This window comes from Dromiciops gliroides, chromosome 2, assembly GCF_019393635.1.
Source record: "Dromiciops gliroides isolate mDroGli1 chromosome 2, mDroGli1.pri, whole genome shotgun sequence".
Classification (NCBI taxonomy): Eukaryota; Metazoa; Chordata; class Mammalia; order Microbiotheria; family Microbiotheriidae; genus Dromiciops; species Dromiciops gliroides.
This window is the reverse complement of record NC_057862.1, coordinates 121,644,958-121,659,741: the sequence shown is the minus strand read 5'-3', so window position 1 is coordinate 121,659,741 and position 14,784 is coordinate 121,644,958. Positions and strand designations below refer to the sequence as shown.

Genomic DNA, 14,784 nt, shown 5'->3' with positions numbered 1-14,784 from the left:
CCAGGACCTGTTGAGGCATGGAGCCCCTGCTGTAAGTAGCCCCAGACTGCTGTGCTTTTTGAATTCTTGAGTCAGCCTATCAGGCTATCAACTATCACCTCTTTTTTGGGGGGGTGAGGCAGTTGGGGTTAAGTGACTTGCCCAGGGTCACACAGCTAGCTAGTAAGTGTCAAGTGTCCGAGGCTGGATTTGAACTCAGGTCCTCCTGAATCCAGGGCCGGTACTCTATCCACTGCGCCACCTAGCTGCCCCAACTATCACCTCTTAACGCTGCCACTTTATAGGCTCTGCTCTCCTCTTCTGCCTCTGGCCTTCCTAGTTTGCAAGCTCCTAATCTGCTGGGGACTGAGAGCAGATAGCCAAATTTACTAGAACTGTGGGCACAACAAAATGAGTAGGTCTGGAGTTCGTTGACTCCAAAGCTGTTTTTCCCCTTATTTCCTGTTTCTCAGCTCAGGTTCCTGGTTAAAGGGCCTCTGGATAATAGAGGGCCATATCCTAATAGGTAAAAATGCCAAATGCTAATAAAAATTGGAGCAGATAGTAGAAATTGAGGAGGAGGAGGGGGGGGGAATAGAATATTTTAGTTTTGTTAAAGGTAGGGGAAAAGGTGGCTATAGTACAGAGCAACTGACAACTGTACTCTTTAACTGTGTGACCTAATAGCTGGGTCATATACATCATCAATCATTGTTTTGTTGGCTTTGATGATTAGGGATTTCCTGATGTGCGGGAAGATGGCTCCTATTGATGGAAGGCCATATTGAATGGTAGGTAGGGCTTGCTCTAAGGGGTTTCTTATATAATCTTTTTTTTTGGTGGGGCAATGAGGGTTAAGTGACTTGCCCAGGGTCACACAGCTAGTAAGTGTCAAGTGTCTGAGGCCAGATTTGAACTCAGGTCCTCCTGAATCCAGGGCCAGTGCTTTCTCTACTGTGCCACTTAGCTGCCCCCAGTGTCTCATATATTCTTAAGTGATATGGGTGGCAGTGAAATGACTTTAGATAGTGTCTGCCAATCTCCTGGGGAGGTGGCTCACCTGTGCATTAGATGTTGTCAGAGAAACATGCCAATATCTAGTTTTCCCCTTAGTACTTTTCTACTATCCCATCTTTTTTCCAATTGTATTCCTGAAATTCTGTTCCTTCTTGAGGAGCTTTCTACTGTCAAATATTTGTAATGTTGCTACTTCCTAATGTTTCTCTGCTGAATTTTTCCAAGGAGCATTCCCAGCTTTGGTTTCATGTTTGGTGTCTTTAAAGCACTAATTTCCATCCTTAGTTTTGTGACATGGTATCTCCATTTATCTCAAAGGGTATAGTGAAATTCTGCAAATATTTTCAACACAAAATTAATTTTTACTTATTTTAATTAAAAACAAATATTTTTTGGGGGGGTAACTGTGAATAATTAAATAATGGTGGGATACCAAATGCCAGAAGCCTTGGAACATAAGATAATGATAATGGTTATAATTTCCTTCTGGCTGGTTGTTTGACCAAGTTCTAGCCAAATTTGGACTCCTCTCCATACCTCCCTTCTTTTTCCTTTCATTTCTTTACCTACATTCTTGGTTAGATTAGTGGACCTTCTGGGTGTGTTTCAATTTATCAACATCTTTTCCCAGGTAAGCATAACAAAGACTGAATTCTCTATTTTCCTTCTTCAAGAACTCCATCTATTCATTTTCTCAGTTCCTTTTTGGCATACTGAACAGACCAGTCCAGTCAAATTAGTCAAAAGGGCAAGGAGACATTTTGTCTAAAGGGACCACATTTCAGATATGATAGTGAAAGAGAAAGAGTGAGCCCTTGGCAAAGTGGTAAGAGCACTGGATTGGAAGTGAAAGAACTAGATTCAAACTTAGATTCCAAAAGTTATTAATTGTGGGACCTTGGACAAATTATTTTGCCTTTCTGGTTCTCATTGTCCTCTTTTTAAAAATGAGGTGGTTATGCTGGATGACATCTTAGATCCTTGCTGGTAGGATCCCTAGTACTGCAGTTAACTTGGTATATGACTGGTTGTCTTTAAAGTTATGAAGAGGGAAGAAAGAGGGTTGGTGTGCCAAATACAAGTGAAACCAGACAAGGGATGGTCACAGCTAGAGAGGGATAGACCAGTCAGCTGTAAAATTCCTCTACAAAGTAGAAATATAAGGCCTGTGGCTTAGGAAACTTGACTTCTTGCTGAGTAATGCAAGATAGGAGGAAGAAAAGCTTGAGGATATTTTTTCTAGGCTACAGTCAGAAAGGCCAAGTAGTCCACATCTCTGACTGTTTAGCTAGATGACTATTGACCGGCTACTTTACTTTACCTTACTTTTTTTTTTTCTGGTCATCAATGAAAGGGAATCTAAGACATTTTGAAGTGCTTTTCTAAGGCTACATTTCTTCTAAGGCCCATTTTCAATTCAGAACAACAGACACTGACTTAAGAACCTATGATGTTCCAGACACTGTGCTGGGCACTAGGGGTACAAAGATTAAAAAATGAAGCATTACTAGAACAACCAGTTGGTGTGTTCTGTCTGTTTGCTGTCAGATACTTCTACTGTCAATCAGAAGGAAGGAAGCCAATTCTGGAGTTAGCATCTGATAGGGGGAACTTCCCAACCACGATCAGGCAAGTGTAAAGAAAGGCCCAGCCTGAGCACCGAGTCCTGATCCCAGCTGTCATTCTGGTAGTTCCCCTCCCAGACCCCTGCCCCTTCTTGTACTTTTGTAACCATCAGACCCATTTCATTTCCCTACTTCAGAAGAGCACTTAATAATGCTATGTCTTTGACTAGTAAAGGCAAGAAATAGAGTTTGGACATCAGAACAGTAAAAACTCATAATGTGAAGCTACAAAATACCCTTCCAATGATTTGGATATGACCAGTGGCTTCTTCCCCAGCACACCAAATTGGTGCTGGGATCATTAAAGATCTGAAAACCCATCTGGAATAGCGGTAGAGGGAGTGAGTGTATCAGCTCTGAAACTAGGCAGAATGACTTACCTAGATAATGGCTGAGATAGGAAGAAAAGTCTACCCAGTTTTCATTTGGAAGCTGCCATTAAATTTAAAGCAGGGATCCCAGTGTGAACTTACCATATATATGCAGTGTTCTTGTGCTGAGGCATTTTAAAGAAGCAGCTTGGGTGTTTTGTTTCTCTAGCCTGACTGATTTTATTTTCTGCAGTTTTAGGAATTAACTCCCTTTTCTTGCCCTCTTCTCTCTTACGCTCCCTTTCTCTCTTTTTCTCTCCCTCTCATTTTCTCTCTCTCAAAAAAGAGGAGAATGAAAAAAGAAGAAAGGATTTGCATTGTAGTTGTGATTGGCACATTCTGTGAATGAGAGGTCATTTCGTGGGGCTGTCTCTTTTCAAGCATTTTTTTTCATGCACACTGTATTCAAGCGGGAAACATTCTTTCTTTTCAAAGCTTCTCTGTCCGTCTCTTTTTCTCCAATCCACCCTCCCCTCCCTTTTATTTTTTCTTCCCTTTTCTTTACTTTTGCTGTTCTGGCTTTCACCACCCCCTTGGGGCTCACTCTCCTTCTCTCTCTTGCTCATTCTTTTCTTTCCTCCTTACCCTATTCAGTTGCTTTTTTTCCCCCTTTTTTCTTTTCCCTTTTTGAATAGCTCCTCTATTTTCAGAGAACAGGGAGTGTAGAGTAGAGAAGTCATTTCATTTCAGGGAAGAAGAATTTGAAAATTCTTATTTTTCTCTTTGTTTCATTTATCTGCAGAAATCATTATGCAGCAAAGATTTTTTTTCCCCTCTTTTGAGAAGAGAAGTTGTTTAGAAAGGAAGTCAGCCAAACAACAGGTGCCTGGTGTCTAGTTGGCTTCATGTTTCAGATAAGATGCACAAAATCAGTCATCCCAGAAATGTTTACTAATAGACAAGGCTCCCCAAACAGGACTCAGTTGGTGTTGGGAGTTCATTTCTCCTCCATCTCTAAATGAAAGTTGCTTGACTTTATGATTGAGTTCAAATATGAAGATATTTGTTTGAAACAAATACCCAATCCTCCTTTCATTCTCTGTACAATACCTTATTTCAGTCTCCTTTAAGCAATACAGGTTTAGTAAAAGCAGTGAGAAAATGAAGGGACTGGAAGCAAAAGAGAATATTTGACTGACATGGGTAATGAGGATGTCCTCTTGCAAATTCCACACATTGGAGAGCTCTCTGTAATGGTGTTTCTTGGCTGGGCCTACAACCCTGGGAAAATTGGCAATTATCTGATTTAATTCAAGCTGTATAGACAGCCAGAATGGATATTGCAAGCCAAATAAAATTCCCCTTTGAGGTCTGAATTGTCTAAATTGGTTGTCTTTATTTGTTAAAATAACCAGCTGATTGCTTATGCCATGAAGATACACAACTGGTGTGACTTGGATGTTTGGTATAGGAGAAAGGGAGTTAGACTTGTAACTAGAAGACCTGAGTGTTATAAATAAGGTAAATCTCTCTGAGCCTTAGCTTCGTCATCTGCAAAATGGGGTTCCTAATACCTCATTACTTACACCATTAGGCTGTTGTGAGGGCCTTTAAAGCTTCAAGCGCCATATAAATGTGAGTTATAATTTTGGGGAAAGAAAGGACCCAGAAACACAGGGTTTTCCTCACAGGGGAAGTTTCAGGCAGGTTCTAGAATATGTCAACTCAGGGCTGTACCTTTCTGAAAAGTGTAGTTTTCTCCCAGAGCAGGCGGTCCTAACCTGGGATCTGTGAACTTTAGTTGTTAATGCTGTTCCCTTGTAATCCCATGTGTTTTAATTTATGTGTTTAAAAACAATTTTCGAAGAAGGCATCTATCTGGAGGCTTCATCAGACTGCTGAAGGGAAGGGGTCCATCACTCACAAACATTTTAAGAACCCCAGCCATGAAGGGAGGAGAACAGCAAAGTGACTTGGAGCCTGTAGGCAAAAGACTATTATTTTATTAGGTTTCCTTATTTTTCTTTAAGTATCTGGTCAGTCTGGTATTTCTGGGGCCCCCCCACCACAGACCATGAAAATAGATTTTCCCTCTTTCTTTCTTTCTTTCTTCCTTCCTTCCTTCCTTCCTTCCTTTCTTTCTTTCTTTCTTTCTTTCTTTCTTTCTTTCTTTCTTTCTTTCTTTCTTTCTTTCTTTCTTTCTTTCTTTCTTTCTTTCTTTCTTTCTTTTGGTGAGGCAGTTGGGGTTAAGTGACTTGCCCAGGGTCACACAGCTAGTAAGTTTCAAATTTCCTTTTTTCTTAATGTCCCTTGTACAGAGCCCCCCCCCCCCATCTCCCTTCTCTGTGTCTTGGCACTTGGCTGTGGCCTATGTCTGGCATGCACTCCATACTCACCTCTGCCTCTTGGAATCCCTAGTTTCTTTTAGTTCACCGCCACCTTCTGTATGAAGGCTTCTCTGACTTCTCTAACTGCCTGTGTCTTTTTTCTCCTCCCCCCTCTTATCTTACCTCAATTTTGTTCATATGGTAGAGCTCCTTGAAGCCAGAAGTTGTTTTGTCTTTTGTCTTTGTGTACTCAGCACCTACCACAACACCTGGCATGCAGAAGGTGCTTAAGAAATATTTACTGATTAACCAATTGATTATGCTAAACCTGTACCACTAACTGAGAGCTCACGAGGACAGATTCTGAGGAATAGAGTACATTCTGGCGCTCATAGTATTGCTTACACAATGAAATATTTGAGGCTCCCCTTGCACATGAGTGGCTGTGATGGAGAAGAAAGAGAATTGGGAGTCAGAAGATCCCGATTCCAGTCTAACTCTGTTGCCTTCGAGCTCGAAGGTCACTTTGATTTTAAGAGCTTTGATTTTCTAATTTATGAAATGGGGATCATAATACTTATACTACCCTCCTTGCAGAATTGTTCTGTTCTTTAAAATTAAGTTTATTTATTTTGTTACATTTTAAGCTCCAAACTGCCTCCCTCTCTCCCTCCCCACCCTGCAGAGAAGGCCACCATTTGACACATATTTATAAGTTTATGTCAAACCATATCAGTTCTTTCTCTGGAGATGGATAGCATCTTCCTTCATGGGTCCTTTGTAGTTGATTTGAGTATTCATAATACTCAGAATAACTTGGTTGTTCACAATTAAGCTTTGAACAATATTGCTGTTTCTATATGCAAAGTTCTCTTGTTTCTACTCATTTCACTCTTCATTATTTCATACAATTCTTTCCATTTTTTTCTAACATCAACTTGCTATCATTTCTTACAGCACAGTAGGATTCCATTACAATCGTATACCAGAACTTGTTTAGCCATTCCCCAGGTGATGGGCATCCTTTCAATTTCCAGTTCTTTGCCCCCACATAAGACTGTTTTGAAGATAAAATTAAATAATATATGTAAATTACCCTTTAAATCTTACAGTGCCATATGAATGTAAACTAGTGATATTTTTCAGCTATTTCCTTTGAAAGCAAGGACTGATTTTGTTTTTTGCTTATTATCCTTTTTCCTCCGGTGAATGAAGACCAGGACCCTACACAGAGAAGAAGGTGATCCTTTCTTGTCTCTGGGTCTTGGGGATACTACTCTCTCCTAATTCTCCTTCTACGTGTCATCCATTGCTCCATATCTATCTCTTTTGCTGGATCCTCTTCCAAGATAACACCCTCTAACCATAAGTGCCCCTTGGGGTTCTGTCTGGAGCCCTGTTCTCTTCTGCCTCTGAACTATTTCATTTGTGATCTCATCAGTTCCCGTGGATTTAATTACCTCCTCTGTGCTGATGACTCTCAAATCTACCTCTCTTACCCCAAACACTCCACAGATCTCTGATCTCATATCTCCAACTGCCTTTCAGACATCTTGAATTAAATATCCAGTAGATGTCTCAGTAGGTCCAAAAGAAAACTCATTATCTTTCCCTTTAAGTCCTCCCCTGATTCTACCTTCCCTACTACTGGAACAGGGCAATACTATCCTCTCAGTCCCTCAGGCTCGAAATCTAGGAGTAGTCCTGGATTCCTCACTATCTCCTCCCCACCCCCACCCCCCACTATCCAATCTGTTGCCAAGGCCTGCTGATTTTACCCGTGTAACATTTCTCAAATACACCCCCTTCTCTACACTGCCATCACTTTAATTCAGGCTCTTATTACCTTTTGTGCCTGGATGATTGCAAAAGCCTGCCTGCCTCAAGTCTCTCCCCACACCAATCCATCTTCTATTTAGTCACCAAAGTGATTTTCCTTAAGCACAGGCCCGATCATATCAACCCCACTCCCCCTTACCCCATAAACTCCACTGCCTCCTTTTGCTTTCAGAATCAAATACAAAATGTTTGGTCTGGCATTAAAAGCCCTTCATAGCCTAGCCCCCTCCCAGCCTCCCCTAGGCCCTTCCAGTCTTCTTACAACTTACTCCCCAACCCATATTCTTGAATCCAGTGATACTGGCCTCCTGGCTGAACAAGACACTCCCTCTCCATCTCCAAGTATTTTATCTGGCTGTTTGCCATGCCTAGAATGCTCTCCCTCCTCCACACCTACCCCTGACCTCTCTGGTTTCCTTTAAGTCCCAACTAAAGTCCCATTTTCTAAGAAGTCTTCCACAGCTCCTCTTAATTATTTCTTATGTATCTTGTACCTGGTTTGCTTTATATATATATATATATTTTTTTTCCCATAGTATCTCCCTTATTAGATTGTGAGCTCCTTGATGTCAAGAGACTGTCTTTTGCTTCTTTTCTGTGTCCCTAGCACTTATCACAGTTTCTGGCATTTAGTAGGCACTTGAATGTTTATTGATTAATTGGTTAGTATTAGAGTTAGCAGAAAAGACTGACCAACAACATGTCATACATCATAGCGGTATCTAGTTTCCACTTCAATTATGCCAGTCAAACAAACATCAAAGCATAGAACTTTAGAATTTAAAATTTAGAGATCACTGGAACACAGACATGGAGACATTAAGGGACCTCAGTCAATAAACATTTACTAAACACCTACTAAGTAATCAGATGTCTCATAAAGGCCTTGGTTAATTTAGTACAGCCTATCTCGTTTTAAAATTGAGTAAACTAGGACCTAGAGAGGTCGAATAATCTAAATGAGTTGTTCAAGGTCACACAGGTAATAAATAGGACCTCTGACTCTAAATCCAGGGTTAGGTTGAGGACTCTCTCGTCCACATCAGGTCATCCAGTCCAACTTTCTACTCAGTTCAAAAATCTCTTTCCAGCATCCCTGTTATATGTCTAACCTCAAGTAATTATCTCTTGTAACAGGAACCTCACTATCTCATAAGGCAGCATTGTTAGCCAACAGTAGTTTCTAGTTGTTTTTGAGTCAAGTTCCATCCCCATCTGATTTCTATTCATTGGTTCCAATAATGCTTTCTGCAATCAATAACAAGCATTTTTAACCCGATGTTGCTTTCTGAAGCAACACAATGAACCTATCACTTCTTTTACATGAGAGCTCTTCAGATTTTGAAGATTGCTTCACCCATAGCCTTCCCTTCTCCAGATTGATAAACACCCCCCAATTCCTTGAAAGTTTCCTTATATAACTTGGTTTCTAACCCCTCATCATTTTTGTTTTCATTCTTCTCCAAATATACTTTGGTTTATCAGTATCTCTTGGAATGTGTCACCAGTAACAATAATAATGGCAGATAATGACATTGTGTGGAATAGTGGATCAAAAGCAGGCCTTGGGAGTCAGAAAACCCTGGGTTCTGGTCCTGCCTGTCCCTTACTCATAATGGAGGTGTGACCTTGGGCCAGCCACCTAACAACACTACCAGAGGCAACTCAAAGGTTCTAAGTCTTAGAGGTTCTGGTTTGCCTTGGTACAAATTCCTCACTGGGAGCTCCTTACCCCATTGGAATCCCAGATCTGATTTTACAAAATCGCTTATATAGATAGAGCTTTGTAAAGTTCTTTACCTATGTTATCTTACTTGTTTTTCCCTTAAAATGCAAATGCTTCTGAAAGGGCCTGATGGAATGGACCTACTCCCAAACTTAGAGCTCTCCTTGCTATTCCCCAAGGGTACTAATCATTATATTTCTCTCACTCAAAGACTTATCCTTTGGTTCTAGCCTTCCCCTATTTTTTCTTCCTCAGCAGCTTTTCTGACTGTCCTTTATAACTGTTCATATGAACAACTATTCTTCCTCACCATGTAAGAAAAAAATGAGAAATAACCTGGTTTTAGCAGACAAAAAAGACGAGGTTTGGAAATACTTGCTCAAGATCACCTGTTTGAGCTTCAGTATCTCATTTTACCTTTGAGAGCCTCAGTTTCTTTATCTGTAAAGTGAGTAAGTTTGAATAAATGACCTTTAAAGGCCCTTCCAACTCCAAAATCTTTGTTTCAGTGAGCACAGACTATGAACGATTAAGGGCAATCACAAGTACAATCTCATATTGCTCATTTATTTGGCACAGTTTTTTTGTTTTGTTTTTGTTTATTTTTGTGGGGCAAACTAGGGTTAAGTGACTTGCCCAGGGTCACACAGCTAGTAAGTGTCAAGTGTCTGAGGCCATATTTGAACTCAGGTCCTCCTGAATCCAGGACCAGTGCTTTACCCAATACTCCACCTAGCTGCCCCCTATTTGGCACACTTTTAAAGCTGCAGATAGTCATCCCCCTTAGGTGTTCCTTGCTGTCACTCTTCTTTTCTAAAGAGCATGGCCAGTAGATAATTCTGTCTCTTTGTGTTGCATTGTTTGACTAGAAACAGAAAAATGGCTTGGAGCAAAAAAAAAAAAAATCAAACATTGGAGATGGTTCAGAATTGGGAGTTTGCATTTTCATCTTGATCCAAGGTTGTAGAGAAGGTGGCAATTGCAGTAGCTAACTCAGGAGTCAAGGGCAGAGAAGGAGTTCTCTAACGAAGCCAGGAAAGGCTTAATGCCCTGCATGAAATGGGAGGGGATGAGTAAAATGTAAGTCTTGGTACAGTTCAGTAGGTGTCCCCCACGCCTGAAACGTTCTCTCTCTCTCCTCCACTCCAACTATTGACCTCCCTAGCTTCAAGTCCCAACCAAAATCCCACGTTCTACAAGAAGCCTTCCCCAATCCCTTATAATGCCAGTGCCTTCCCTCTGTTGATTATTTCCTATTTATCCTGTATGTAGTTTGCTTTGTATATATTTGTTTACATGTTGTCTCCTCTATAAGCTCCTTGAGGGCAGGGACTGTCTTTTGCCTCTTTTTGTATCCCCAGTACAGTGCCTGGCACATAGTAGGCACTTGATAAATGTTGATTGAGTAAGATGACAGATGGGTTAAGAGGGTGTAGTCAGAAGTGAGAAGACCAAATTAGAGTTTTCAAAAATGGAGCAGAGACTGGTAAATGATGGACTGAGGTCATGGCAGTGCTAGTATGTAGCTGATATTAGATGGAGATTTGGGAGAGTGAAGTAAAAAAGACAGAGATATCTAGAGTCATCAAGATGAGTTTTTTGTATATGGATATTGAGTCATTAAGAATGATGTCCAGAGACATGGCAGAGAAGGAAAATTGTGGTCCATGTACTAAAATTATCTTTTGGAAGGTGGGAATAGATTTTGAAGGTGGTCTGCATCTATTCATTTAACAAATATCTATTGAGTGCCCACAATGTACAAGGTGAAAATGTTAATAAAGATGAATGTCATGGACTTTTAATGATAAATGGGATTTAATGAGATGGGTAGAAGGTTGACCCCTACCCCTCTATTCTGGAGCAGGTCTGATTGAATGAGTTAATATATTTAAAGTGCTTTGCAAATCTTAAAGTACTATATAAATATGCTGATTATTATTAATTATTCAGTCTGGTCTGGTGCTTTAGACCCTGGTTTGGAATGAAACAAGATACTTGTAGACCATTTAAGATTTTTCAAAAATGTTTTTTCTTAACAATAGCATGGGAAGGACATTCAGCAAAGATACAGCATTGATTCAGTTGGATGCAGCTCTCTTAATCTCTATACTGAGATGCACCTGTCTCAAAAAGCAGCATGGAATACATTAAGGCTGAAGAGCTACTACTCTTCTTTTAAAGGCTTGGGCACCTGGGAAGCTACTTTCAACAGTTCGAGTCTGATTCCATTGGACTTATCAAGTCTCAAGAATGATTTAGTTGCCTTTTTGGAGAAAATCTAACCTAGCTTATGATGCAGAATTGTATATGTTGCAAAATCAGTCTACCCTCCCTGGAGTTACCAAACCATCCTTTGTGAGTCTGAATGAATAAGGCAAGCCCTTCTTGGGGAAAAAAAAAAAACCAGTAAGAGATGAAAAAATTGTCAGGTTTGCATTATGGAGGGGATAGAAAAAAAGAAGTGGTAAATGGGTCAAGAGCAAAAAGGAATTTCCTCGCAGTGAAATATGGTTTTGATAAGTCACAGAAGAAAAGTGTGGTGAATGGGTTTTGTTCCAGGAGAAAAGGGGTGAAGTTGGATTGGTGCATAATGATTCAAGTGGAAGTTGTGATGACAACTTTGGAGAGGGTGTGGAGAACAGGGTTAAAAGAGAAACGCTAACTTGGGGGTATAGATGATAGTTCTTTTCTTGCACAGACAACAGAAGAACGCATGTAAAGAAATCACCAACCTTCATAAACTGTCTGGTAGAAGGTGACATTATTGGTGGTAATGGTTTTCTCATGGTGGCTCGCTATGTGTGGAAGCTTTTTTATGGGGGACACTTTCTGTCTTTGCTGGAAACTATTTGCCCCTCAGTTCTCCTGCAGTATCTCTCCTTGAGGTCTTTGTCCTTTATCCTCTTTGTCCAAGAGTATACTCAGATGAGAGTGAGCTAGGATCATGGGGAAAGAATAGCAGATTTCAGTGTTATGGTCTGTGTATGGTCTTGTGCCTTTAGATGTTGTTTTAGAAAACCTAAATTTAAGAGAAAGTAATAAAGAAAATGAGGCCCCATTCGCCTACCCCAACTCTACTCCCCCCACCCTGCAAAAAAAACCCCCAAAAAACCCAAACCCTGGAAAGGGCCCTTGAAACCAATAAGTCCAAAAAGCTTACGCTTTTTGTGGACAGCTGAAAACTCAAACAATACCCTGGCAGGATTTCGCTAGCTCAGCTTGTCAGGTTTTTCTAGTTTTCAAAAGGATATCTCCTTGTACCTCATTAATGTAATAGAACAACACCCTAAGATCAAATTGTCCCCAGAGTTTAAAGAGCCATCAGGCCCTGATTATTTCTTTTTTTCTTTTTTTTTTTTTTTAATTTTAGTTTTAGCAGGGCAATGGGGGTTAAGTGACTTGCCCAGGGTCACACAGCTAGTAAGTGTCTGAGGCCAGATTTGAACTCAGGTACTCCTGAATCCAGGGCCGGCGCTTTATCCACTGGGCCACTTAGCTGCCCCCCTGATTATTTCTTGAGTCATATATACCTTCCACAAGGCACTCAGAAGCACAGAATCAAGATGTCAAAGTTGGAAGAGGCTTGTCCGGCCTGTTTCTTGAATGTCCTCTGCAGTTTCCCAGCCAAGAACTGACAGATGGAAAGTTTTGTGAAAGAGCTCCGAAGTAGTTCCCTCCCACTGCTTCTTTGTCTCTGCCCTACCTGACTTGGCATATCTCAAAAATGACAGTGTGACTTTCTTGGGTTTGGGAATTTCGGAGTAGTGGTCCCATACAGAAACAACCGCATGCTCAAAATTAGTCTGGAAGTTCAAGAAATATTATGAATGCTATTAGTTGTCATTGTTGGAGACTCAACTGAACTGGTCTGTGGCCTGTTGGGATTGGAGGGGTTGGGGTGGTGGCTACAGTCTCATCAGAAAAGATTTGGATCTGAAAAGAAACTTAGATTGGAAGCTTGAAATCCAAAGCTAAGCAAGACCCATTAGAAACAAAAGCAGAGCTGAGAAATTAGTGATCAACCCAAGAAACCAAGAAGAGTCAGCATGAATCAGTGGCAAGAGGCCAAGTAGACGAAGTATTCATGGGCAGGAGATATACAGTTGAACTATTCAACTATAGTGTCCAGACTGTGAAGTCCAGAGGAGGATCAGGGAGAAGTGGAGGGACTTAGCGGTCATGATAAGGATAAAGAATTCTGGATTTGGAACGAGAGGGCCTGAATTCTAATCTCAGCTCTGTTACTGTACTACCTGTGTGACCTTGGCATGTCATGTAACCTTTTCTTGGCCTTAATTTCTTCATTTATAAAACAAAGAAGTTGAAATAGATGACTTAAGAGATCCTTTCTGACTTTAAATCTGTATTCCTTTGAAGAAAGAAGGTTAGGATGAGAATCTGAGAAGCTCAGATAGAGTAACATGCACCAAGTTGTACATTGGTGCCCAAACCATCGTTCTGGTCTGCATGGTACATCATAGGATTTGTATGTGTGTGCACATATTAGTATGTATCATCTGTATTCTGTTCAACATTGCACCTAAGGTGGAGAGGTAAGCTCCCCATTAGGTTAACAGGTAGCTGTCTGCAGTGCCACAGACTCTTTCTGTAGCTGGCTCCATGTCCAGTACTCCTTCCCAAAGCCCTTCTCCTTGGAGAAGCCTGTTAAGGAAGCAGCTTTCTGTACTCTGCTGCTCTGTAACCCTGAATCTGAGAAGCACTGTTCTTGGGATTACAGGACATCAGCGTCCTCACCTCCCGAATTCATTGCCTGGCCAGCTAGAGGAGGTGGCCAGGGAGTGAACAGGAAGCATTTCTGCTGGTTTTTTTTTCAGAAGAAGGATGTGACTTCTCTATCTAAAAGTAGCCCATATCTTTTCTTCCTTTCTCCCCTTCTATATCCAAGCCCTTTCACCAAAGCAAAATGCTTCTACCCATACCCCCACAAACAGCGTTTTTGTGACATCATTCCCTTTGTAAGGTTCTCTTTGATGTCTGTCATTATAACTTGATGTTGCCCATGTAAGATGTTGGTGGTGAATAAGTAAGATGGATCCAAGGCTGAACCCTATTCCTTGCTGCACCATATCAACCTCCCAAAGCACCAGTTCCTCCTTAGAGCTCATCTGAAGTTCCTTGCCCTTTGCCCAGGACTTTCAACTAATTTCCAAACTTTGGTGATCAGTGAAACCCAGCTCACAGCAAGCCCTTCATAGGTGGGGATTTACTCTCAGGCATTCCACTTCTTGCTTGGATCACTTTGGGTGCCAGGTTCTCCCTCTAAGAGTCTCTTCCTCAGGGGGATAACCTCTTATCCTCTTTCTCTTCCCTTCCCCAGGGATAGCTCCAGTTATGATACACTCCTAGGAATTATAGTGATCTCTACAGGCCTCCAGGGGAAGGAGCCTAGGCCCAAGTATGTTCTAGAAAATGAATGTCAATATACTTTTCGGGGGGGGGGGGAGAGGTGACTCTCCCCAGGCCCCAGGATACATTTCTTTTGGACTTTGTAGTGATGTTTTTTGCACATCATCCAACAAACTTAATATGAGGGGGTTTTGGTTTAAGTTCTCTCTAAGGAATCCAGAGAATAAACAACAACAACAAATTCATTTTTATCTTCATTTGCTCCCTGGGTATATTGGTAAGAGGCAACAAAGCATACTGGATGGAGAGTCGGCCTTAAAGGCAGGATGATCTGTATTTAAGACCTATCTTTGCCATATACTAGCTATATGACCCTGGGCATGCCACTTGACCCTCTCAATGCTCTAGGCAACTTTCTAAGACTAAGTTGCAGACTAGGTAAGGAAATTTCCTTTCCCAAGAGTCACCTACACCAATGAAATAATATGCACCATCCCTGTCCCCTTAGGATTAAGACATTCAGGCTATATTTACATGAATGGTTTGACATGAATGGGATGTGGAGTAGCAGTGCTCAACAAGTTACAGGT

The 14,784-nt window shown here is 41.1% G+C and overlaps 1 protein-coding gene across 2 annotated transcripts in view; it reads left to right on the top strand.

Moving 5' to 3' along the window:
• The window catches only part of ZNF710 (zinc finger protein 710), an 88,702-nt gene that overhangs the window by 34,477 nt on the left and 39,441 nt on the right, over nucleotides 1–14,784 (top strand). The gene's annotated exons all lie outside the window — the stretch shown is intronic.